The following is a 24,711-nucleotide window of genomic DNA, read 5'->3' on the forward strand; positions in this document are numbered from 1 at the left end:
TCTGCGAGTTCAAGGCCAGCCTGGTCTACGAAGTTCCAGGACAGACAGGAACCCTGTCTCAAAAAAAAAAAAAAAAAAAACAGAAGAAAGCCATAATGCGCTATCATTTGCTACCTGTGTACATGGACACTACAAACACAAAAGGAATGAAGATCTGGGCCTAGGGACACATACTTGTGATCCCACATATTTGGAAGATGGAGGCAGGAGGATTATAAGTTTAAGACCTCCCTCAGGTACAGAACAAGTTTAAGGCTGGTCTGGGCCATATACAGAGACCCTATCTCAAAATTAAAAAAAAATAAGGAAGACATTAGGAAGTTAGGAAGATAGCTAAATGGTAGAGCACTTATCTAGCATATACAAGGGGTAGATAGAATCCACAGTACTACCAAAAGAAAGGGGGAGAGAAAAAAAGACACACACACACACACACACACACACACACACACAGAGAGAGAGAGAGAGAGAGAGAGAGAGAGAGAGAGAGAGAGAGAGAGAGAGAAGTTCAAACAGTCATACACTTTCTATAAATCTAATATTGCACTTATTCTAAGTAACAGGATGATGATTCTTCAAGAAAAATTAAAGCTGAACTGCCATATGACCTTGTGTCTTAGTTACTTTTCAATTATAGTGACAAGATGTGGACCAAGACAACTGATAGAAGAGTTTTCTGGGGCCTTGATACAGTTCCAGAGAGTTAGAATGCATGACCATTATGACAGGGAGCAGGGCATCAAGCAGGCATGTGTGGTGCTGTAGTAGCAGCTGTGAGATTACTTCTTTCTCTGCAATGTAGGAGGAGAGAGAGAAAGAGAGAGAGAAAGAGAGAGAGAGAGAGAGAGAGAGAGAGAGAGAGAGAGAGAGAGAGAGAGAGAGAGAGAGAGAACAAGCACTAACTGGGAATGTGTGGGTGTCTGAAACCTCAAAGCCCACCTTTAGTGACACACCTCCTCCAACAAGACCACACCTCCTAATCCTTCCCAAAGTGTTCCACCAATTGCTGACCAAACATTCAAATATATGAGCCTATGGGGACCATTATCATTTAAGGCACACACCCTGAAATCTCACTTCTGGCTCAGGGAGATATTTGTATAACCATATTCACTGCAGAATTTTTCACAGTGTCCAAGAGATGGACACAGTCCATTGACAGATGAAAGGATAAATGAAGTATGGGCTACATGTAAAATGAAATATTATTCAGCTTTGGAAAATGAGGAAATTTGTCACAAGTTACATGAAGAACCTTAAGGACATTTTGCTAAATAAAACAACCCAGTCACACAAAAGACAAATTACTTCACAATCCCACTTACAGGAGCTTATCTAAAGCCACCAAACTCATGGAAATAGAGAACAAAGTGGAGGCTGCCAGGTCCGGAGGGAAGGAGGAAGTGGGAAGTTGTTTGGCGAATAGAAAGGCAGGATGGGTCCTGGGATCTGCCACACAACAAAATACAGATGGTTGGCAATATGGTAGTGAATGCTTGCAGCCTTTACTGGAGTGAATTTTATGCTGGGATGAATTGACACAATTTTTTCTGAAACCCAGTGTGAGTTATGGCGTGGATGACCACTAAGAAGGGTTCACTTGTTTGGCCTTTTGTTGATTATCAGTTATTGAAGTCAGCTGATGAATATTGGGGCTCATTGTTTTAGACTTTTGTATATATTTTGTATTTTATAAAGAAGAAGCAAAATGACTTTAATTTCTTTGCTTATCCTTGGAAAGACAACATTCCCTTCAGTTCTTTGAATTAAAAAAGCAAGGGCTGCTCTGTCTTAAAATCTAAGTCCAAACAGGTGATGGATGAGTGAAGAGGGCAGAGAAGAGTCCAGGCAGGATGAAGTTCAGATTCTGCCTCTGTCCTGAAATGGCCTGGGCCTCATGGCCTGGGCCTCGTCTTGCAGCCCATGGTCCAGCCACAGCTTATGCCAGATGGACCTTGACCATCAGACCTAACCTTGCCAAGTCACATTTCTACTGAGAATTAGCCAGTGCATAATAGAGAAAATTCCTCTTAAAATGCACTGTTTTCCCATTCATTTCCCTTTCTCATAAGTCGAAGGTTAATCCTTATAAAGAAAAACTTACATCTCTCGCTAATTTCTTTAAAATTTTTATTATCTATATTTTATGATAAGTGCTCTGCATGTATACCTGCGTGCCAGAAGAGGGCATCAGATCCTATTACAGATGGTTGTGAGCCACCATGTGGTTGCTGGAAACTGAACTCAGGACCCTGTTACTAAAATTCATATGCCAGAAAAATTTAAGAATCTGTTCACACTAAGATCTGGAAGTCCAGCTATTCACGTATATCTTTGGAAGGGGGAAATAAGAACTGGTATAAGATCTGCAGATGACATTTTTTTTAACTTTTATGATTTCAACATAGTAATTTTTAAATGTTTTTATTATGTAGTGTGTACAATTATATATATAAATATATATATAAATAAATATATAAATAAAATATAATAATGAGTCCATTATGATATCTTCTTCCATGTGCGTAGTGTGTTTTGGTCTTATTCGCTTCTATTAACCTCTCTTGTCCCTCTCCTTTTCCCACTGCTGCCCTTATTCTTTCCCAGCGAGTCCCCCTTCCACCTTTATGTCTTCTGTCTTTTCTGTGACCCAGTAGATTCTAGCAGGCTTGCTTACGGGAACATGAGTGTGCAGTTATTTACAAGAGCCCAGGCACCTTACCAATGGCTATGTTACAAATTTCCCTCCCTCCTCTGGCTATCACTAACTGCTTAGAGATCCTCCTCTACCACGTAGGATGCCCATGGGCCCAATCTTGCACAGGTCATCATAACTGTGGGTTCAGGAGTGCAACTGCCAGCCGGGCAGTGGTGGCGCACGCCTTTAATCCCAGCACTCGGGAGGCAGAGCCAGGCGGATCTCCTTGAGTTCGAGGCCGGCCTGGTCTACAGAGTGAGTTCCAGGAAAGGCACAAAGCTACACAGAGAAACTCTGTCTCGAAAAGCCAAAAAAAAAAAAAAAAAAAAAAAAAAAAAAAAGAGTGCAATTGCCATGTTAACCCTAGAGGACAGTATTCCCAACACACCTCCTCTTCTTCCAGCTTTTACATTCTCTTCATCTCTTCTATGAGTTCCCTGAGCTTGGAGGAGGTAGGTGGTTCAGATACCCCATTTGGAGTTGAGCATTTAGTAACCATCATTGATTCTCATCTGTTTGCCTAGTTGTAAGTCTCTGAAGTAACTACTGTCCATCGCAAAGCTGAGAGTAGAACTGATGTGATTATTGTATTATATTATGTAAATAGTATATTAATTATTATAGAAGGCTATTTGACAAGCACATGACTGTCTACTTGGCAAGGCATCAGCGGTAGCTGCTCGGGAATTCTCTAGCTGTGGGCTTTCCACCAGGTGTATGGTGTCAGACATGAAGTCCTTCCAGGAATCAGGCCTTAAATCCAATAAGAAATAGGTTGGTTACCCAACAGGAGACTTGTCACTATTTCACCAACAGGCACATTTTTTTTTTCTGGCACAGGAGTGTAGCACATAAGGCCCACAGCTGAATGAGACTGTAGATGACAAATTTCCCTAGCTGCCTGAATGGTATCCTCTGGTACAACGGGGATAGCCAGCAAGGAAGAAGCTTCCAGCCCAGTTCCCACAACTAGAGTGTGCGCTGCCTTAGCGGTAGCGCCTCACCATCTAGTTCCCATGGACCATCAAGAGCAGTGTCAACAGCCTGTACTGTTTGGGGAGCCTCAGGGGTCTCCCTGGTCAACAGCTTATAGGGAGGTAGCTCAGCCCTGGCATGAGGACTTTTCTTGAATAACTTAATGGCTTCTGAGAAGACGTTTATGTGGTTGAAGTTTTTTTTTTTTTTTTTTTTGTTCTTCTAAAGAAAATGCCAAACTCTGCTCCTTTACCTGCTACAGGGAATTATGTTGTGATTCCTCTTCATGAACCGTTCCCCAACCTAGAGTGTGAAACTCGTTCCCCAACCTAGAGTGTGAAACTCTACATTGTTCAAACTTTTAAAGATTTTAAAAACTCTTGAGATACTTATGTCTTTCAGCCAGGCCTGTTCACAAGCATCATGAGGGTCACATGCATCTCGGGATACCTCTGAGGGTAGCCCCACTCAAAACTGTACACTTAGGTAAAAAAGTGTGAGGTCATAATCATCGTCCTCACCCTCCTCCTCACCATCATCATCATCATCATCATCATCATCATCATCATCATCACTCTAACTAAATTTCATAGTTTTGGAGCATGAAATTTGTGAATGGTCATATTGTATCACAATGTCCAAAGGTCTGAAACAGCAGCTAAGTCATTTAGTGCTTGAGAGTAACTCTGGGTCACATGGCATTGCTCTGGCTTCAGTGGCCCCACTAAATCTCAGGTTGAAATACATTCCCCACTGTAAAGTATTGAAAGGGTGGCATCTTAATCAAACTATGCTGTTGGAAGATGCATCCTTTGGGATACAACTGAAGTTAACTGAGGTCAGGAGAGCGGGACCCTAATTCAATGGCTGTGCCTTTGTAAGAAGGGAGGGACCCAAGCGAGCATGCTTGCTCTGCTCCACCCTTAGATGGCCTCCTCCACACGGGGATGCAACAGGAAGGATGCAGCAGGAGCAGGTGACAGCGCCATGCTATTGCAATGCAGAACTACAAATGCAATGAAATCCTTTCCTTTATAAACTCCCGAGCTGTGGTATTCGGTTATTACAAAAGAAAACAGACTAAGACAGACTGTTAGGGAGTCGGTGGATTTGCTGTCCACTCACAGTTGTGGGGGTTCCTCCGTGCTATAAGGCTTAACACACTTTCATTCTTAGATAAACACTGCACAGTTTAAAATTGCATTTGGCTCTTGGCTAGAAATGAGTAAACTGGTTAGCAAGAATGCGACAACAGGGATGAGTTTGCGCATTCCCCCTCCCGTGGCTTGCTTTGATCTGCTCGGAGTGTCTCATACTGTACACAGCCATGTTCTAGTAGTTCAGTGTCAAAAAGATAGAACATATCCAAATTTTTTTGTGTGTGTGTGTACATGTTCATGCTTGTGTGTAGGAGGATGTGTGTGCATGTGTGTATAGAGGCCAGAAGTTGATGTTAAGTGTTCTCCTCAATTACTCCCCACTCTGTTTTTAATTTTTTTTAAATTAGATTTGGTCTTTGACAGTTTCAAACAGATATATGATGCAGTCTGATAACTCTCTCCCACACCTTCCCCTTGCCTCTTCCTCCTTGCCAGTCTCTCCACTCCTCCCTACCAATCCCCTTTCCTAGATCCATGACTTTTGGTTTGGTTTTGTGTTCCATTTCATTTAACAAGGGCCGTCTGTGTGAGCATTGGGTTGGAGCTATCTACTGGAGACTGGTGGAGTCACCAGTAGTCACACAACTGAGGAAATCACTCTCTGCTCTCTGAATCTAGCAGTAGCCAGTAGCTCAGCAGTAAGGTGTGGAGCGAGCCCCCTGAGTCCCTCTTTCCCACCTTAGTGTTTAATCATTTAAGAATTTCAGGCTGGGTGGTGGTGGCGAATGCCTTTGATTCCAGCACTTGGGAGGCAGAGCCAGGCAGATGTCTGTGAGTTCGAGGCCAACCTGGTCTACGGAGCAAGATCCAGGACAGGCACCAAAACCACACAGAGAAACCTTGTCTCGAAAAAACCAAAAAAAAAAAGATTTTCATGCATGTAATACAATGAAATATGATCCTGCCCATCTCCCATTTTCTGCCCCCTTATTTTATTTATTATTATTGTTATCATCATCATTATTATTGAGATCTGCTGATTTAGCTAGACTGGCTGGTCAGGGAGCCCAGGAATCTTCCTGTCTGCCTCCTTGGACCTGGGATTATCCCTGTATAATGTTATTCCTGGGATTATCTGTGTACAGTGCTGTTCCTGGGATTATCTGTGTACAGTGCTGTTCCTGGGATTATCCGTGTCCAATGCTGTTCCTGGGATTGTCTGTGTCCAGTGCTATTCCTAGCATTTAGATGAGTGTTGAGTATAGAATTCAGGTCTCCATGCTGTGGTCACAAGGACTTTAGCAAATCAGTCATTTCTTCAGCCCTCCAAATTTATATATATTCACTTTCCAAGGGTGAGGTGTAGTACCACCTTTAAAATTAATTAAGAAAATATTCTTTTTTCTATATTTTAACTTCAGAGCAAACAAAACATGTTGTCATTTATCTCTTGATACAGCTGAGATATATTTTATAGACAACAATACTTAAAGATTGTTAGATGTGAAATTTAAGACATGATTTTATATAACAGCAATATAGATATATTTTAACTTGGATTTCCATAACAAGACAATGCTATAATTGGGGCTATTATTATGACTATCTAACAGACTGTATGTATTACAATGAAGGGGACTTGCAGGACTTCATGCTGTGGACGGTCCTCATGTCAGCCTTGGAGGAACTTCTTTGGAGTCATAAGATGTCTGAGGACAGCTTCACTCACAGCTTAAATGAGCTGGCTACCCACAGACTCACCAGTACTCCATGAATCTAGTGTTGTGGTCTTCTCGATGTTCCAGAAACTACTGGGCAGCCCCAGCTGGGTACAGTGCCAGTGCAGGGTTCTCGGGCTCTGCTTAGCTGGCTGTGTGGGAAATGTCATTGGGGGAGGGGACTGGAGAGATGAGTCATCAGTTAAGGGCCCTTGCTTGCTTGCTCTGGTTGGTTTTTATGTCAACTTGACTTAAGCCAGGGTTATCTAGGAGGAGGAACCTCCATTGAGAAAATGTCCCCCATCAGATTGGCATGTAGACAAGTCTGCAGGGGGCATTTCCTTAAGTAATAATTGGTGTGAGAGGGCCCAGCCCACTGTGAGCAGTGCCACTCCTGGGAGGGATAAAAAAAGTCAGCTGACCATAAGCCTGAGGAGCAAGGCAGTAAGCAGTGTCCCTCCATGGTCACTGCCTCAGTTCCTGCTACCAGTTCTTGCCTTGTGTGTTTGCCCAGTATTCCCTCAATGGCAGACCATAATGTGGAAGTGTAAGCAAAATAATCCCTTTCCTTTCCAAGTTGCCTTTGGTCATGTGTGTTTTATCAGTTTAAAAAAAAATAGTAAGCAAACTAGGACACTGCTCTTCCAGAGGACCTGAGTTTGGTTCCCAGTACTCACACCAGGAGGCATGCCTATGATTCCAACTTCCTCTTCTGGTCTCTGTGGGCACCTGCACACCGGTGGTATTGTTGTGCCCGTGTCTAGAGCCCCCTGTCCCGCTCCCACCCACCCCCAGCAAGACCACTACAGTTGTTTATTGATAACAAGCAAGCCCGGGCTTGGTCCATGTCTAACACTAGACACAGTGAGTGGAGGAGGACGGCCCTGAGCTCTCAGAGTGAGGGGTTTTTAAAGGGAAAAACCGCAAGCAGGGTGGTCCAAGCCTTTGAGTTATGTAATTGGGTGAGGGTATGTAACCTTTGAATTTACTGGTTGGGGGTTACAGTTATCGTTTTGGGGGCAAGCCTGGGTAAGTCCCAGGCTCTGTCCTTGAGCTGCCATGGAGGCTGGCTGGCCTGGCACATTCACATTGACCCATGCACGTAGCTCTAAGTTGGTGAGGGATCCCAGACGGTAAACAACTGGCTGAACTTTGAGCAGTCAGAGTACGTGCAGAAAGGGAGCTACTGCAAGGACTATGTCTTTTGCTCATGGCCCTCCCAGAAACTGCTTGCTCAAGTTTCAGGAAACTGAAATTGAGGCCTGATCTCCGAGAGAAGACTGAGCAGCCTGTTATGGCTTCTGCTTGATCCTTTCAGTATACACACACAGGCTTGCATGTATACTCATAAATTTTTAAAAATTAAAATTTTGAAATGATATGTTCTGTGCTTGAAAATAATTATCACATTGAGTAAGGGTGAACTCTCTCTCAAAATGAATGCAGTAACATTATTAGGAAAGCTGGGGTAAGCTGAATAAAGTCTGTATTGATGAAGCAAATCAGTTGTTCATGGGTGGACACACTTGCAAATACACATGCATCAGTGCAGAGTCCAGGGGTCAGCCTCAATTTTAGCTCAGGAGCCAAACACTTGATTTTTTTCTTTTTTCTTTTCTTTTCTTTTTTTTTTTTTTTTTTTTTTTTTTTGAGACAGGGTCTCTCACTGGTCTGGAAGTCACTGATTATTCTAGGCTAGGGATTGTCCTATCTCTGTCTAATCCCAGTGCCGGGATTAGAATCAAGCACCACCATGACCAACTATTGTACACAGGTTCTGAGGTCGGAACTCAGGTCACTATGCAAACGCACGTGGCAAACATCGACTGATCTATCACCCCAGCACCCAATCAGATCAGTCTTGAGTTGGATGCCTTGAGTTGTTACATTTGCTAATCAGAAAAGGACGTACCCTGAGCTGAGTTTCCACAGTGATGGGCTGGGTCAGGTAGCAGACCACCAAAGATCCACTGGGCTTAGAGTGAAGAATGTTTCTATTAAAAAAACAAAAGAAAACAAAATACAACCAACAACAGTTAGGGGGAGGAAAGTGTAAGTGCCTTGTGTCAAACTGCTGTGGCTACAGATTAGAAGGGTGGGACCACCCCAATAATGGGAAGTTTGGGGATGGGAAGGCAGTCAACACATAACGAAGGTACTTGTTTCTGTATTGGGTGTGAGGAGGGTGTGGTGGTGGTACCTAGAGCTTCATGATAAGATTTTGTTCAAGGCTTTTTATAACATTTGGGAATGTGAAAGTTTGCTGTTGCTGTTGTTGCCTCATAACTAATACAGTGGTATTTCTTTTGTTTTATTTTGTTTTTGAGACAAGGTCTCTATATAGCCTAAACTGGAATTTAAAATTAACCACCCTCCTGCCTCATGCTGGGATTACAGGTGTCTCACCCAGCTCCTCCTGGCTGTTAATCTTCCTCATCTCTTTTTTATCACCGAACACCCTTGGCCCTTGTAATCTCATTTAGGGTAGCTCAGAATCTTTCTCTGCTCAGTAGATCATCCAATAGTATTGTGTTCATTCTAATGTCTCAGTCTCGGTACTTGTGTGGTTGTGATGGATGAGGTTAGCACTAGGGAAAGTGGAAGACAGTACAATGGGAATGTTCTGTGCTGCTTTTCCATGAGCCTAAAGGCCTTTTAAGATAAAGGATACCTGTGTAAATAGATAATGCAGACCTAGATATGCAATGTGTGAAAATATCTCTTTTGGAAAGAGTGCCATAGGATTGGGCTATAGAATTTTGATACCACCTGGATACCAGATGGCTTTGCTCATCTCAACTATCAAGCCTACCCTGAGAAATATTTGGAGAAGGGCCTTGAAAAATGCATTGCTGTGCTGAGTACAGTCAGCTCACTCTTGGAGTACTGTCCAGTCCTGCGGATCAGTCTGGGTCTCTTGTTGTGGTGTGTCTGCACCTGGCATTGTGGGGCAGAGCCTTGCTCCATCTCTTTTATGTCCTAATCATGCCGCTTTCTGGCCACCCATTGAATCGGGTCTCTACTGCATTTCACACTTGGATTAACTCAATCATGCAAATTATGTCAAGCCCAAAAGAAATCAGGCTGTGGGCAAATAAGAAATGCTAATAAAAATAGAAAATACGGCTCACAGCTGCGATGCTCCTTTACGGAGCTGCTGCCCATGGTCCCCAGATTCACGGGGTCTGGCCCAGTGCAAAAGGAAGGGATAAACAGGGCTGAGTTCTAATATAAATAAATAAATAAATAAATAAATAAATAAATAAATAAACCCACAGAGTAAATTAGATTCCCAAATCTTGATGCACCTTTTCACGTAGAATAAACTGGTTTTTGACATGATTAGAAGGACGAGAGTACCCATGTAAAACATTCCTTGGAACGTTTTGTTTGGCTTTCCCAAGCTGAGATTGCTAGAGGATTCTTTGTAAGTTGGCTAATACTCCTTCCCGTATATATGCCATAATGTGCTGACCCCCGGCCCCTGCTCTGCTAACCTCTCCACTCAGAATGTGCTGTGGTAGGGCTCTTCTATCACACTAACAGTCCTCCAAGGTCCAGTTAAAAGAAATCTCTTACTCCAGAAAGCTCCCCTGACTGTCCTCAAGAGAGCTCTGTCTTGTTTTGGTGGCTGTTTTATGTGTATTTGTGTTATTATAGTAGTGTGCCGTGACACTGGGTAATTCGTTGAGAAAGGAGATTTACTTACCTTACACCTTTGAAAGCTAGAAGTCTGAGGTCCAGTGCTTCTATCTATTTGGCTGCTGGTGAATGTCCTGGCATTCATCGGAACCTGGTAGAGAAAGGAAAAGAGCCAAATGCACGTGTGGCCTTGCTTTATAACAGCCTGCTTTCTAGAGAGCTAGCTCCCTCCTTGGATGAGCATTACTCCTTCCAAAAGTAGTGCTGAGTGTCCTAACTGCCTCTCATTATAGGCCCCACTTCAAAGATTTATCACTGTGATTCTACCATACTAGCCACTCAACCTCCAGCATGTGAACTGTGAGGCATATACTCAACAGAAATTCAAGCCACTGCAGTCTCTTAGAATCTGTTGCTTTACCTAGGGTTAGTTAGGCATCCAAACTCCTCGACACCTAGCATGCACATTCGCCATTGGAGAAGCCAGGCTTCCCAGCTAGCTCCTGCTAGATCTGGTTTATTTTCACCATCACAGGTTCTCAGTGAGGATTTCCTGGGGGGATTTATTGGAGTTTAGGTCTTAGAGAAAGAAAAGATTATGTGTGTTTCTGGCTTCTATCTGAACTGTGCTCCATACTTAGGAGATGTGGTTTCAATTCTTTAGAGGTACAGAAAGGAAAAACGATCCACCATGTGTGTTTCTAAACAAGAACCAGGAATGCTCACAGAAGTGCTGGCCTCTACTGGAAGTGCTGGAAGGCATGACTCCAGCTAATCTGCAGCTCTGAGGCTGAACCCAAATATGTAGCAGGTGCTCAGTTCGATTCCCTGCTTCCCTTGGAGTTGTTGCTCTCGGCCTTAGGCTTCCTGTGGGGATTTCACCTATTTGAACTTTGAAGCCCCTGACTTCAGATATCTAACCTATACAGAGGGTTTCCTGTAAGCATCAACATGGCTTAGATTTATGCTCATTGAGTGCAGAGCCAACCTTTCAAACTTCTCGGTATCAGTCACAGCAACTGGACCAGAACAGAGTCCAGAAGGATGAGTTCAGTCATCATCCAACCAGTGAGCAGGCCATGCAGGAAGCTTCTGTAAATGCCTTCCCTTCCCAGAGCTCTCCTGGCATGCAGCTTGGGAACATGGTGGGGGAAAGATGCCAATTTCCAGAAGACATCTCTCTCCTGGAAGATGGATGGTAGTGTGGAATGATAGTAACAGCAATGGCCAAAGTAACTTCTTGTGTGCTTCTGATGGAACACATTCATTATTTCATTTAATCCTTATGCACCCCTGTAAGGAATGTGCTAAGTGCCATACATATTGTCACAAGTAAGGAAGGGTTGTTTTGAGAATCTTGGGAACATGAAGCCTCACAGCCCCTGAATGAGCAGGAAAACCTATCTTTCCCCCGTCCCTAATATTGACTGCAAATATACCATAAGCCCAAAGCAAAGGTTTTGAAAACTCTGTTTCCTTATAGATAGTAATTGTTCTGAAGAAAGAGCCTAGAAGAAGCTGGCCCCGTCTTCTGTGTTGCTCTAAACATCTGGGTTGAGGGGGTCTTATCCCTGTAACTGGCTAAGGATGCTAAAGAATATTTGGTACAGGTCTACACTTGACTGACTGACTACAGACACATCTAAGCCATCTACAAGGGTACCCCTTTAAGATCTGTCTGCAAGAGTCATGGACCATCATGGAGAGCTGTACAAAACATTCTGCAGAAGCTGCACTAGCAGACCCTAACACAGCTCCCCAGCTTTACACCCCCTAAAGAGCATTATGACAAATATCAGCCATAGAATGATTAACCACGTCACTTTTCTCTTAAACCAACTTACTTGTACTTAATCCCACTGGGTGGGTTAAAAAAAAAAAACAGATTCAAAGTCTGTCTCTCCTTGGAGGTGACTGGCATGTCTTTCTCCATTCAAAATTAGAGAAAATGCCCAAGCTTAGAAGTGAACTCACTTTTAGAGGCTTATTGGAACTCGGAGCACATCCCCTTGACAGATACAACAGGGATTAATGAGCCATGACCAGAAGTTTGATTTTTCTGTCAAGTGCTCCCATCCGTTTTTAATAAACAGAAGAACAGCAGCAACTCTGCTACCCGGCTCTCCATCGTGTAAGTAGGGCTGCTTGCTCTTGGTAGCCTGTGTGCTGAGCAGAGTTAGGATGGTAAATGGCTGACAAATGCGTTTATGAGCCCCTTTGGTCTGCCACGCTGGTGGCTGGCTTTCTCCCCAAGTTCCATTTCTCTGCCTCTATTCAATGTGGGAGGCTCAGAGCATTGCCAAGGGAAACCGTCAAGTGCAATATCACATTTACAGCTAAATGGCTTCCATTTCGTGCCACTGGGGCACTATCTGTGGTGGTGTAAAAACTGCCAAAATACCCACTGTTTTCCCGTTAAGCCAGGCTGGGTGCTCTTTCACAGAAGCCTGGTTCCAGTGAGGACTAGAAGTTGAGCCAAAGTACAGATACCCTGCAACAATGGATGGCAAGAAGCAGGTAGGGCTGAAGAACGACACCCAACATCGTGGTCCCCCTCCTGGGTGCCCATGAAGCTGTATTTGATCTCCTTTAAACAAAAACAGTTGGCCTGTTCTGCTCACATTCACTGAAAATAATCGCATTGATCACACAAGTGATGTTTCTATGGTGGACACAACAAAGTGGTATTTTTCTCTTTCTCTTCCTTCATTTCTTTCTCTCATTATTTCTTTTTCTCTTTTTCTTTTTGGTCTTACAAAGGAAGCTGGGGTTTTCAAGTGGCGGGGGGTGGGGTGGGGGATGGGGGGTGGGGTGGGGGGCGGGGGAGCCTTCTTTATTCCCTGAGAGCCTTGCTAAGAAGGGCTGCCTTTAGCCATGCTGACCACAGGATGTCCCCAGCGTTCCATGGAAAATCCATAGAAAGGGCATTTACCTGGTAATGCAAAAGTTTTTTTTTTTTTTTCTTAAGGAAGAAAGGTCAGAGCTCAGAGATATGGTCACATCTCCCATTTCAAACGAAACTGGTTCTGCAGAGGCTGCCTCAGCACCACCATGGAACATCACAGCCATGTGAGTCGAGGTTGTCCTTGAAGTAGAATGTGCCACCTACAAGTAAAGCCACTAAACTTAACAGCCCAGAGCTGATATTTAATCGCCCCTGAAGAGAAGTCACCCTGAGGCAGAGTTAATAACCAATACCAGATCTTATTTTTTTTTCACTTTAATTTTCTTTAAAAGCTTTATGCTCAAGCTACGTGGTGACCAATATCTGATGAAATTGTATGCTGTTCAAGATATGCCTTTAGCTGACACATTTATTAGATCCCAAAATGAGCGTCTACAAGAACTTAACAAAGAAACACTGGCAAGGGACGTGAGTGTAAACTTATTATTGTGTGTTAAAATAAAGATCTTTAAAGACTTAAGATCGAAGTAGACTAGTTCATCCGTTCCCCTATTGCATAGTTGCAGGGGTGATACAGCAATGCCACAAGAAGGCTTCCAGGCTGCCATGCACAAGGTATCGAAGAGAAGATTCCCAGGGAAGAGAGCACATCCGTCAGCCCTTTGGGAGGCTGGGTATGAAATGTACGATTTCCCTTATTCAAGAAGTAGATCACAGATTTCAGTACTGGGTCCAGTCATCAAAGGACTAAGATAGTTTGTCCATTTCCTCACGGACTCCAATTTCAGCAGATTTCAACTAGCTTCTGTTATCAGAGCTTCCTGAGTTGAACCCACAAGTATATTAGGATAAAACTCCTTTTTGTTAACTTAGCTATAGCCTAGGAGAGTCTGGTTTCCACCAAGAGTGAGGGGGGGAGCTGTCAGAATATGGTGACTTGCCTTAGGGAAGATGCACAAAGGGTCAAGATGGTGTCTGCTTTCCTATCATTCGTTAATATATCCAGATGCACAGCTTTGATTATCTGTTATTTCTAAATACTAGTGGAAGCCATGTTTTTCCTGATGTGGAAGCCTTTGTGGTCTTAATTGTGCCCACCTGAAGTCCCTATGCTGAGTTTTTAACCTTGAGTACATCACCATGTAATTGCATTTGGGGAAGAGTCTTTTTTAAAGAGATCTGTAGCCTAGGTCACTGGCTAGGTTTAACTAGGTCCCACTGGGTGGGACCACATCCAGTATGACTGGTTTCCATATAAGAAGAGATCAAGACATCACCATTCACAGAAAGGCCCTGAGAAGTTGTGGGAGAAGACAGCATGGGAAGGCCAAGGCAAGATCTCAGGGGAAACTCACCCTGAGAACACCCTTATCTCATTCCAGGCCCTCTCTGTATTCATGAGACTACTGTGATAGTTCTAAAAAAAATTAATCCAGAGGCAAAATGGTAATACTAGTTGTGTAATAAACCTGTTTCAGGCTCTTAAGTTAAATACAGTTCATGCATTGGTAATAATGGCTGACTCAAGTGAATGCCACGAATCCTACCTATCCAGAGATTTACAGATATTCATTTATTTAGTATTGGAGGAACCATGCTGGTTGAAATACTCATTTTTACAAGAGAAACTGGGGTAAAGACTCCTGCACCCACACTCCATCCCTGGAAAATAACAGCAGGAAGGGACTTAGAAAGGCAGGAAAAAGATTGAGTCCTTTCTCCCTAGTGTTCTGCATAAAACATAAATTTTGGAAACGGACATTGTGTTTTGATGGGTGGATTTTAAACAGGGTACACTTGTTTGAGCAAATAAACCAGACACCATGGAGTGAAACTTGGTGCTCCCTCTGTTAATTATGGGGTCACATCTTTTCTCTGTTTCAGGGCACATGTGTATAACCAGATGCTTACCTTTCAAGTTATCTAGTATTTTCAGATCTCTCTAGACTGTACCAAATGGACCATGTGGCCAAAAGTGAGCAGAGAACAGTCAGCCTTCAGGGAGAGAGGTCTGTGATTGAGCACTAGTCTGGTTGGTGATACATCCACAATTCACTGAGCTGCCTGGGGTGTGTGCGCTTCTAGCCCATTTGATTCCTGTTTGGTTCAGCACTTACTGTATCCTGGGTGATTTAGAGTGGGCTGTGTCTGAGAGTCTTCCTTCTCCTCCTCCACAATGGGCTCCCTAAAATGCCCCCACGTGCTGCATGTGGTAGATGCACCTGGAGGAAGCCAGGAAGTAAGTCCTCCTTCCGTATCCAGACCCACAGACTCTGATGCCTGAGATTTGGACCAGTGAGTGTGACTTGTCAACCTTTCCTGTGTGTACAGGACCTGCCTAGAGCTGGCACAGTTCAATGCCTCATGCCTTTGCCACATAGCACATGACCTCAGAGAAATATCTAAACTCTCTGTCTCTGTTTATGTTTCTCTGTCTGTATTTCTCTGTCTCTGTCTTTCTGTCTCTCTGTCTCTCTGTCTCTCTGTCTCTCTGTCTCTGTCTCTGTCTCTGTCTCTGTCTCTCTCTCTCTCTGTCTCTCTCTCTCAAGATAAGCTGATAGGTAATTTTTCTAGTCACAAAGGAATTTGTTACTCTGAAACGGATCTGCTACTGGACTTCCTTCAAAATACTGCGTGGCTGGGGACTACAGTGGATTTACAGGAATTCTATTGCTACTCTTAAAAGCTCACAGATTTTTTAAGGGAAAGGAAGCTGAGAAGCATTCATGACTTCTCGGGGAGGTTAAAACATTACCTGCTCCAAAGTAATTCTTGGAGAGAGTCATGGCCAAAGAAGGAAGGGCAGGGCAGTCCTTCACTGCTCTCAACTTGAAATTACTGCTATGCAGTGGACACAATGCCCAGAAAAACTATCTGCTTCTCTTGAGTGAGAAAACCGTGGTCTTTGGAAGCTGGGTAACTTCTGTGAGGCCAAGTTCCTCAGTGATCAAACCCACTGTGAGAGGAGGAGGAGAACGAGAAGAAGAAGAGCAAGAGGAGGAGCGGAGCAGGAGGAGGAGGAGGAGGAGGAGGAGGAGGAGGAGGAGGAGGAGGAGGAGGAGAAAGAGAAGAAGAAGAGCAAGAGGAGGAGGAGCGGAGCAGGAGGAGGAGGAGGAGGAGGAGGAGGAGGAGGAGGAGGAGGAGGAGGAAGAAGAAGAAGAAGAAGAAGAAGAAGAAGAAGAAGAAGAAGAAGAAGAAGAAGAAGAAGAAGAAGAAGAAGAAGAAGAAAGAAGAGCTCGGGACATTCGCTTGAAATTAAAAAGACAAAAATAGCAGGCACACAGCCACTGATTCAAAAATAGAGAAATTGTGTAACACTGAAAATGGATTTTAAACTTCAGTTTGGCAGAGTTTTAAGGGGCCATTTAGGAGGGATCAAAAAATTTTTTTTAAAGAGAATGGCTGCATTTCCAAGGCACCAACAGTCTGGGGCTCACCTCAGTGCAGAATGGGTAAAGAGGACATATAGCCTGTGACTGTTTTACCATCAATTAATATATAAAGCAAAACAGGAAGAAAACTCATATAGTTTTGACAACTGTAAAATACCCCCAAAAGCATCCATTTTAAGGGTTAGGCAAAGCAATCCAGCTCATTAGTGGTGGCCCACCAACTGCTTCATTATGTCAATGACTTTTTTCAAAATAGCCAGCTCTGATCTCCAAGGATGCATGTGAGCTCTGTCTTATCTTCTTTATAAGAATAACAAGCAGAAAGTAAATACAATTTGGCGTTTGAATAGCTTTCCTCTGTTCATTGGTCACCCAGGCCTTCATTTCATTTAATTAGTTTGTTCCTGTGAACCATCTCTGGGCAATGCCTGGCAATGTTTAGATTTCCTGGTGTAAAAGGAGGTCTGTGGGGCTGGATACTGGATTGTGTGTTTGGAGGTAGGTCTTCGTGGGGGCTCTTCTGGAAGTCTATTTCCTTGTATCTTGTGTGTGATATGAGATTGGATAGCTTCTCTACCTGGTTTTGGCGTCCACAGTATATTACTTTCTCTTCAGCAGAGAGCAAGTAAATGGTTTATAAGAATCACAAAGTATAATGCAAGGGCTCCACTGGCTGCCTAGCTTCTGGGTGCAGTTACCTGCTGCTCTGTTGGATGCTAACTTCTGTCGTTGGATATTTACTTCCAGGAACTTGCCTGGTTCTCTCCAGAATGCACAGTGCAATTGCACCTCTCTCTCTCTCTCTCTCTCTCTCTCTCTCTCTCTCTCTCTCTCTCTCTCTCTCTCTCTCTCTGTGTGTGTGTGTGTGTGTGTGTGTGTGTGTGTGTGTGTGTGTGTTCCTGCTTCCACTCAAGGCTGCTCTGGCTATGGCCCTGGCGGGAGAATTGGGGCTCTCAGGCCAGGTGTAGGGTGGAAGATGAGGCCAGGGAAAGACAGCTATCTACCTTTGATGCCTTTTCCAGCATGATGCTCTGACTAATGAGCAGAGGCCACTAATGAGGAGTGAGGCTGGGGCTCTCCTTTTCTCCAGACTGAGCCCATTACCCTTTGGGTCCCCGAGAGCCTGAGGGCACCAGGCCTGCTTCCCTGAATGGATGGCTTCCAGCTCACTGTACTGCTCCCACTCCTGGTGCCAGTGGCCGTGAATAACCTCACTTTTGTGTGTTTTTAAAAATATTTCTCCACCCCAGTTCTTTCCACCTCCACCCCCTAGCCCCCCTCCCCAGATTGGTGGCCCCATGTGGTGATGTTTCTTGAAATGTTAGATTCTTCCTTCCTCTATTCCCCCTCCAGTTCTGGAAGCATTTTGTTTCTGTACTGCTTTATGAATCGGGTGCTGAGTCCAGATCCTTGGGGGCTTTAAAGTTGAATTAATTATTAAACAGGAAGGGGGCAGTACTTTTAGCAGGCGCCAAGTAACTGTACTTACACTGCAAGCTGGCAGCACTCCGCTAGCCTGTGCTGTGGTTTGCTGAAGGCAACTGGAGATTTTTATTCTAGGTTTTTTTTTTTTTTTTAAATCATGCATTTCTGTAAGTTTTGAGGCAATGAAGAGTTGGCAAGCAAAGAACTGGGAAGCCAATCTCCATCACCTCCTGACCATTTTGGCCAAAACAGCATTTTTTCCTTCTTAAATAAATCAGAAATACTTTCCCAGTTCATAAATCAATCTGAAATTATCCACTCCCAACTGTTTATTTTACTGAGAACAGGGTGGGCCTTTCCCTCATATCTGTGTGTGTGTATGTAATACATGTGATACATACTTATATATATATTATATTATAAATATATATATTCTCTATTGATCAGTTCCCCTTGTTGAGAACAGTGGTTTTTTTGTTTTTTTTTTAAAAGCCGTTGGAAGGTTGACCTTTTGCTTTGTGAGTGTTGTGGTCACTCTTTATGGGGTCAGGGGGTGGCTAAGTGGACTAGAGCAAATCTTGTCTTTGAAAATGAAGACATGCCACAGTACTTCTTGATTCCCTGAGTGTAGGCATTTATACTTATCAGAAATTCACATTCCACTGGAGCTTGTCCCGGACGCCGTATGGACGGGAACTGACAGAGCTGTGTGAATGAAGCTGGGCTGGTATTTCCCACGGAACCCAAACCTGTTTTCCAGGTGATGACATACTAGCCTCTGGTGGCAGGGCCAAGCGCTCTGATGTCACCCCGGGTTGGCTTGCCATTTGATTTTCACCTGGCCTCTTGTTCCCAGGGATGCTTTGCAGGACAAGCTGATGTCCATTGGGTCTCAACCTAGAGATGCATGGTGGTGGGGAACATTGGGCACAGAGGGAGGGAGGGAGGGAGGGAGAGCTATCTGTGTGCAGCTGGGTGCGTGGGCCGGGGTGTGAAACAGCCTCACAAGGAAAGAGAACAAAGATTTGGTTTAGATTTTAGATTCATGCTTATAAATTTGGAACATGGGCGAGAGAGAGAGAGAGAGAGAGGGGGGGGGGGGAGGGAGAGAGAGCAATACACACACACCCCTCTCGGCCGACTGGTGATGAAGTCTGCATATAACCCTCCCTCAAATGAAACAGCATATCCATGTCACCCCTCACCACATGCCTTGAGAAACTACACTATACACACCTCAGAATGCTTTAGAACACTCGAGATGTTCTGTGAGCCTTGCTAGCCAAACATTGCTTTTCAGTGTTTATTTTCCCTTCTGGAATTAAAGAAAAAAAAAAGTATTCTTGCTGACAATTCTTTCTTCTAAAAATATGTAATTTTGTACCTCATATGTATTATCTACATCTTGACTGTGTAATTTCCAACAGTTAATACATCTTATTATAATAATCCAATAAATGTACTTACCATGAACAAAAACATGAGGTCTAATGGCTTCTTTTAAAAGATTAGCTAAGAGCTGAGTCTGGGGATCCATGGTGGAGTACTTGCCTAACTTGCAAGGGGCCTCAGGGGTCAATTACAAGAAACCAGGGAAGTGTACACCTTTAAGCCTTTAACCAGAGTGTTTCAATCACCTCTTACACTTTCCTCTAAGGACACCTTATTCTATGGATCAGCTTCTGCCTCAGGACTGGGGCTGTGGGCTCCTGTCCTTGACTGTCCAGTTGTTCAGGATATCTAGGGTTCTGTGCTGGCCACACTGGTCTCATTGTGCTCCTCACCATAGTAAATAATCTAAAATCCAGATTGAAAACAGTGTCTTCCGCATCAACTAGTATTTGGAAGACTCGTGTCTTAAAGGGACAGGGATGGCCACTTGCACAATTTCAGTCTGTTCTCAGTCTCACTTCCTTAAAAAAAAAAAAAAAAAAAAAAGTATTCAGACCTGGCTTTACAAATTAAAGAATTAGGTTCCTGATCCTTGAGTGAGCAAAGGTCCTGGTCCCTCTTATGTAAAAATGGCTTCTACTCTTATCCCTCACCCATTTGAGATTTCCAACGCAAAATTGAAAAGAATATGTACAGTCCTAACACACATCGTAACAGTATTTTTTTTTTTCTGTAGCTTTTCCAGAGCATAGCTCTGGTAAGTCAGAATCTTTGTACATTTTCCTAAGGAAGGTGTCCCACCATCCATTGTTGGATAATGACAGTGCTCATTTAGGAATATGTTCTTTGAGATGTCCTTCCAGGAGAGGGGCTCTTGGCTTACCCCAGCACCCACGGAAAGAGGAAAAAGCAGCTTCACTCAGCTGGGAACATAACTAGCCAACAAGAATGACAACCATCTTCACACAAAAAAATAATTTCAATCATTCATGCGTTGCTTTTTAAATGCATTTTCCTCCCTTTAGCTTTAGGGATAATTAAAAAAAAAAAGCACGTATACCAATATACATGGCCATCCCTGTCCCTTTAAGACACGAGTCTTCCAAATACTAGCTGATGCGGAAGATAACTGTTTTCAATCTGGATTTTAAATTATTTATTATGGTGAGGAGCACAATGAGACCAGTGTGGCCAGCACAGAACCCTAGATATCCTGAACAACTGGACAGTCAAGGACAGGAGCCCACAGCCCCAGCCCTGAGGCAGAAGCTGATCGTGTGCTTTCCTGAGGACTTTCTTGGCTGACTGCTAGGGAGAAACGAAGTGAGGAAATGTGTTTCTGTCTGATGGTGTCCACTGTGTCCTGGAAGCCTCAAAAGGCCTTCCTTTCCATGAGAAGATCGGTCACTGGCTGGGCTGAAGTCACCCTTCCTAGCATGATGTTCCCAGATGCAGAAGCGTTCAGGCTTCCCTACCAAGGTCCTGGGTGAGTCCAGCCACTTGCCAAGAGGCTGGCTGATTCTGCAGGTGTATGAGCTGCAGCCCTAGGCAGGGCTGCCTCTGCCTTCCCGCTAAGGTCTCCAAGCCCTTCTGAGGTCCAGATGGTTCCAATTTGAGCCCTACACTCTACGCTGGAGCTGTATTGAGTTTCTTCCCTGAAACCAACAAAACCTGCTTCAGCATTTTGCTTGGATTAAAATATTTGTCCCTTTTTTTTTTTCTTCACAGGGCAGGAGGAGGGCTCCTGATGTCTCCAAAAGGAAGGAAATCATTACAGGGCCCTGCAGAAGTAGGTCATGTGCTACAGCTGCTCATAGTTTGGGAGGAAGAAACATCGGACCTCAAACCTGGAACATGACTCTTGCAAAATGTTTGTGAGCAGCCCAAGAAAAACATCCTCCCGAGCCTTATCTAATAAGCGTGATCTCTAATCGCCTCAGTGTGTGCCCGGCTTTCTTTAGGACTTTGCACCTACTTCCCAGGGCTTGGGAGAGGCTGGGGCAGGACACAGAGAGCCCTAATGAAGGGGATTTAATAGTTTGTGTTAAAGCTAATGTGGTCCATTAGGAGCTGTCATTTTTATAAACAATGAAGATATGTTACCCTCTTCTGGGGTGGAAAGCCACTCCTCGCAAGACCTTGTAACGATCTGTGGAACACGCATGAGCGACCATTAAAGCTCCGCTCAGAAAGTGGGGTTTCCCCTCACATATTTGGTTTCTTGCTAAATAAACTCATAAAGATCATACATGTGTAGGCCTCTACTTACATTAGGAAAAGAAACACCGGTGCGTTTCATTAAGGAAATCAACTGTTATCTCCCGAGGGCCTTAGGTTTAAGTTCAAGGAGCATCAGCAGGAATTGTTAGTTCAGTTACAAGCGGAGTTTTCGTTCTTCAGCTCTTGTGGTGGTGAACTTTAGGAAGACCAAAGGTTAATTGTTCCTAATGCCAGGAAAGGCACAGCTCTGACACTCAAAGGCCATAAATAAAAACAATGTCCTTAAAATCTGTTAGTAGCATTGTGGGGCCCACAGTTTAGGGATTCTTAGTTTGTAGCCGCAGCAGATTCCAGGAGAGCCGTTGGCCTCAGAAGCAGTACACTTGGAAACTCATGGAAGGTACTGGGGAAGTTGAGGTCTGAACAACCCTCTGACTTTGTAAGTAGAATTTGCTCATTTATGCACGAACACACACACACACACACACACACACACACACACACACACAGGCACCCAGCATCCTTTTTTTTCCTCTTAAAGACAAATGATTCCTTATCATAGATTTCAAGTTTAGCAGAATTTGATGAAAAAATTATCTAAACCCTTAATGCTTCCTTCTGTGTATAGAAGTGAAGTTAGAAAGGGATTGGCTTGTGTTAAAATTAGTTGTTCACATAGACTCAAAACCTCCAGTGACAGTTTTTTTTTTCTTTCTTTTCTTTTCCTTTTTTTTTTTTTTAAAGAAGCAGCCTCAGGCAGAACTTGCTATCAAGGAAAGCCAGGAACAAAACAGCATTTTAAAAGCAGATTACAAATCCCTCCCAACAAAGCTAAATCAAACTGCTGATCGATAAGTGCAGCAGGGTTTAAATTGTTGCCTTATAAAAGCCTTAGAAAACTTTTTTGAATAATGGGCTAAAGGCTGAACTTTCATGCTTTGGAGCAAGCCCCCTTCTGGAAAAATCTTTCCCCTTTCCTCCTGGGAAGAGCTGCCGCTGCTTCTCTTCCTTCTTTCGCTGAGCACGGCCTTGTGTTTTGGCTGGAAAAGGCTGGTAATGTGGCTTCCAAAGGAAGGGAAAGGTGCCTTTGATCTGTGCTGAACGCTCTCAGACGTTTCAGGGTTTCAGGCGCGGCTAGCAGCTTGCTCTCCATGCTCCTCCGTGGATGGTCGGCCGGGATAGCAGCTTACACTGGGCCGGCTCTGCTCGCAGGAAATTCAACTTGGAGCCTAAAGAAAAGTCTCAGCCTTCAGTTTGTTGAAACAACAACAACAGTAACAAAAAAAAATGTGCTGGGTAGAGTGTGACTTGTTGTTTAGGTAGGGACCGAGTGGGGGACGTTGAAGCCGAGTTCCCAGCCTCCTCCTTCACTCTGATACTCTTGAATTCAGTGTCTGACTTCAAATGGGGCTTTTAAAATGAGAAAGGGAGCACACCAAAGAGTGAGTGGTGTTCCCGTTTATTCGCAGATGCTCCAAATGGTAGAGAGATAAGCAAAAAGCGTTCTGGTGTGGGTTTTTAATGATTTCATTATCACCAGACAAGAACTGAAAGATGGACCAGATGCTATTGGGAAGATAGAGGCGGAAGATTAAAATAATAATAATAATAATACCACACATGGTTCTCTGTCCCAACAAACAATCAAGGCAGACCAAGGAGATCTTTGAAGTCAGTAGTTTTTTGTTGTTTTTTTTTTTAAAGGAAGGTTGAAATTATGTAGAAAAATGAAAACTTTTAGAAAAATTTGATCTTGGCTTGCGCGCCACTCGTCTCCAGGAGTTACCAGGACAGATTGTGATTTCAGCTAGGAGAACAACAGAGTGAAGGGCCCACACATCTTGCCAGGCTGTGCAGAAGGCAGACTGGTGACTGTCCATAGTCTGTGTCACCCACCAGCAGGAGTGGAAGATGGGGATTCCTCTTATCCCAACAGGCAGTCACTGATCTGCCCTTCCCCATGCACTGCCTCCCATAATGTCCTCCTTAACATGACTTGTTCTGCACAACGTGCAAAGCACCTAGCCACCTGGTCTGAAGAAAGCTTTTCCTGGGTATCCTAGAGAAATGAGCATGTTTTTTTTTTTTCCTTTTTCCTTCCTGGAGAAATAACCAATTACTTAGAAAATGGGCTTATAGTATACGTGTGTGTGTGTGTGTGTGTGTGTGTGTGTGTGTGTGTGTGTGTGTGATGAGAGAGAGAGAGAGAGAAAGAGTTGTGATATTGTGATCTTCAAATCACTCAGTAAACCATCGAGTATTGTTTTGTTGGGTGGTGATCTTAAAAGGTGAACGCAACGATCAGACAAACCTGCATGGGGAGCTTGCTTGCATGGTGACGGTGCAGATGTACTCAGGGACTCCAAGCTGGGTTTTCAACACCCCTTAGAGCAAGTGTTGCTCTAAGAAGCCTCGTGTGGCATGAAATGAGGGAAGAAGAACCTCTTTGTAAGAGTGAAGAGGCTTTGAATGACGTCACAGCTTCCACCTGTGCCCCCTTTCCGTCCCCTCTACTTCCATTAGGACATCACCGTCCAGAACTCAAAAAGGCTTGGAGTTGAGCCTGCAGGGCGCCTCATTTCATCAAGCTTTGGTCTGACAGTTGCTTTCTTTGCTTAAATGACCAGAGTCTGTTTCACAACCCTCTCCCTAGACCTACTTTGCAGCAGCGGGTAAATTTCACCCACAATGACATTTTTTCCGGCTTCGTAGGTTATCTCTTTCCGGGCCAAATTTTACACAACCATGACAAAACAGGCATGGATGTCTGTGGTCTCTCGCTGGAAAACTTTAACTTGTCACTTCTTTACTAGATTTGCAAAACTCTGACAATGTCCATTTATCTTTTGGCTTTCCCGGTTTTTATTATTTATTTATTGATGGTAGGCACCTCTCCTTGCCTACAGCTTGTGTAGCCACTGGAGAATGACTTCTCTACTCCATCCCCACACGGAGGTGTGGTTTTCGCTCCTGAAGGACCGACTATGGGAGCCACTGAGCAGCTGGCAGCTCTGGGTCTTCTCAGTTGATGCAAAGGATGCATCCTCACCCACTATTCCTTCTGCTCCCTGAGGTGTTGCTGAAGTTCCGTGTGCACGCGGGATGGATTTTTATTGTAAAGGAGCATACTAACCTCCTTAATTCGAAACCCACTTACAAAGCACCCAGTGTGTGCCACACACAGCAAAACCCTGCTCACACCAGTGTGTCAGCTGGGAATGTGGTTGGCTCAGCTTTTCTTGCT

The sequence above is a fragment of the Peromyscus californicus genome, unplaced genomic scaffold (assembly GCF_007827085.1).
Source record: "Peromyscus californicus insignis strain IS unplaced genomic scaffold, ASM782708v3 Scaffold_19__1_contigs__length_69161282, whole genome shotgun sequence".
Classification (NCBI taxonomy): Eukaryota; Metazoa; Chordata; class Mammalia; order Rodentia; family Cricetidae; genus Peromyscus; species Peromyscus californicus.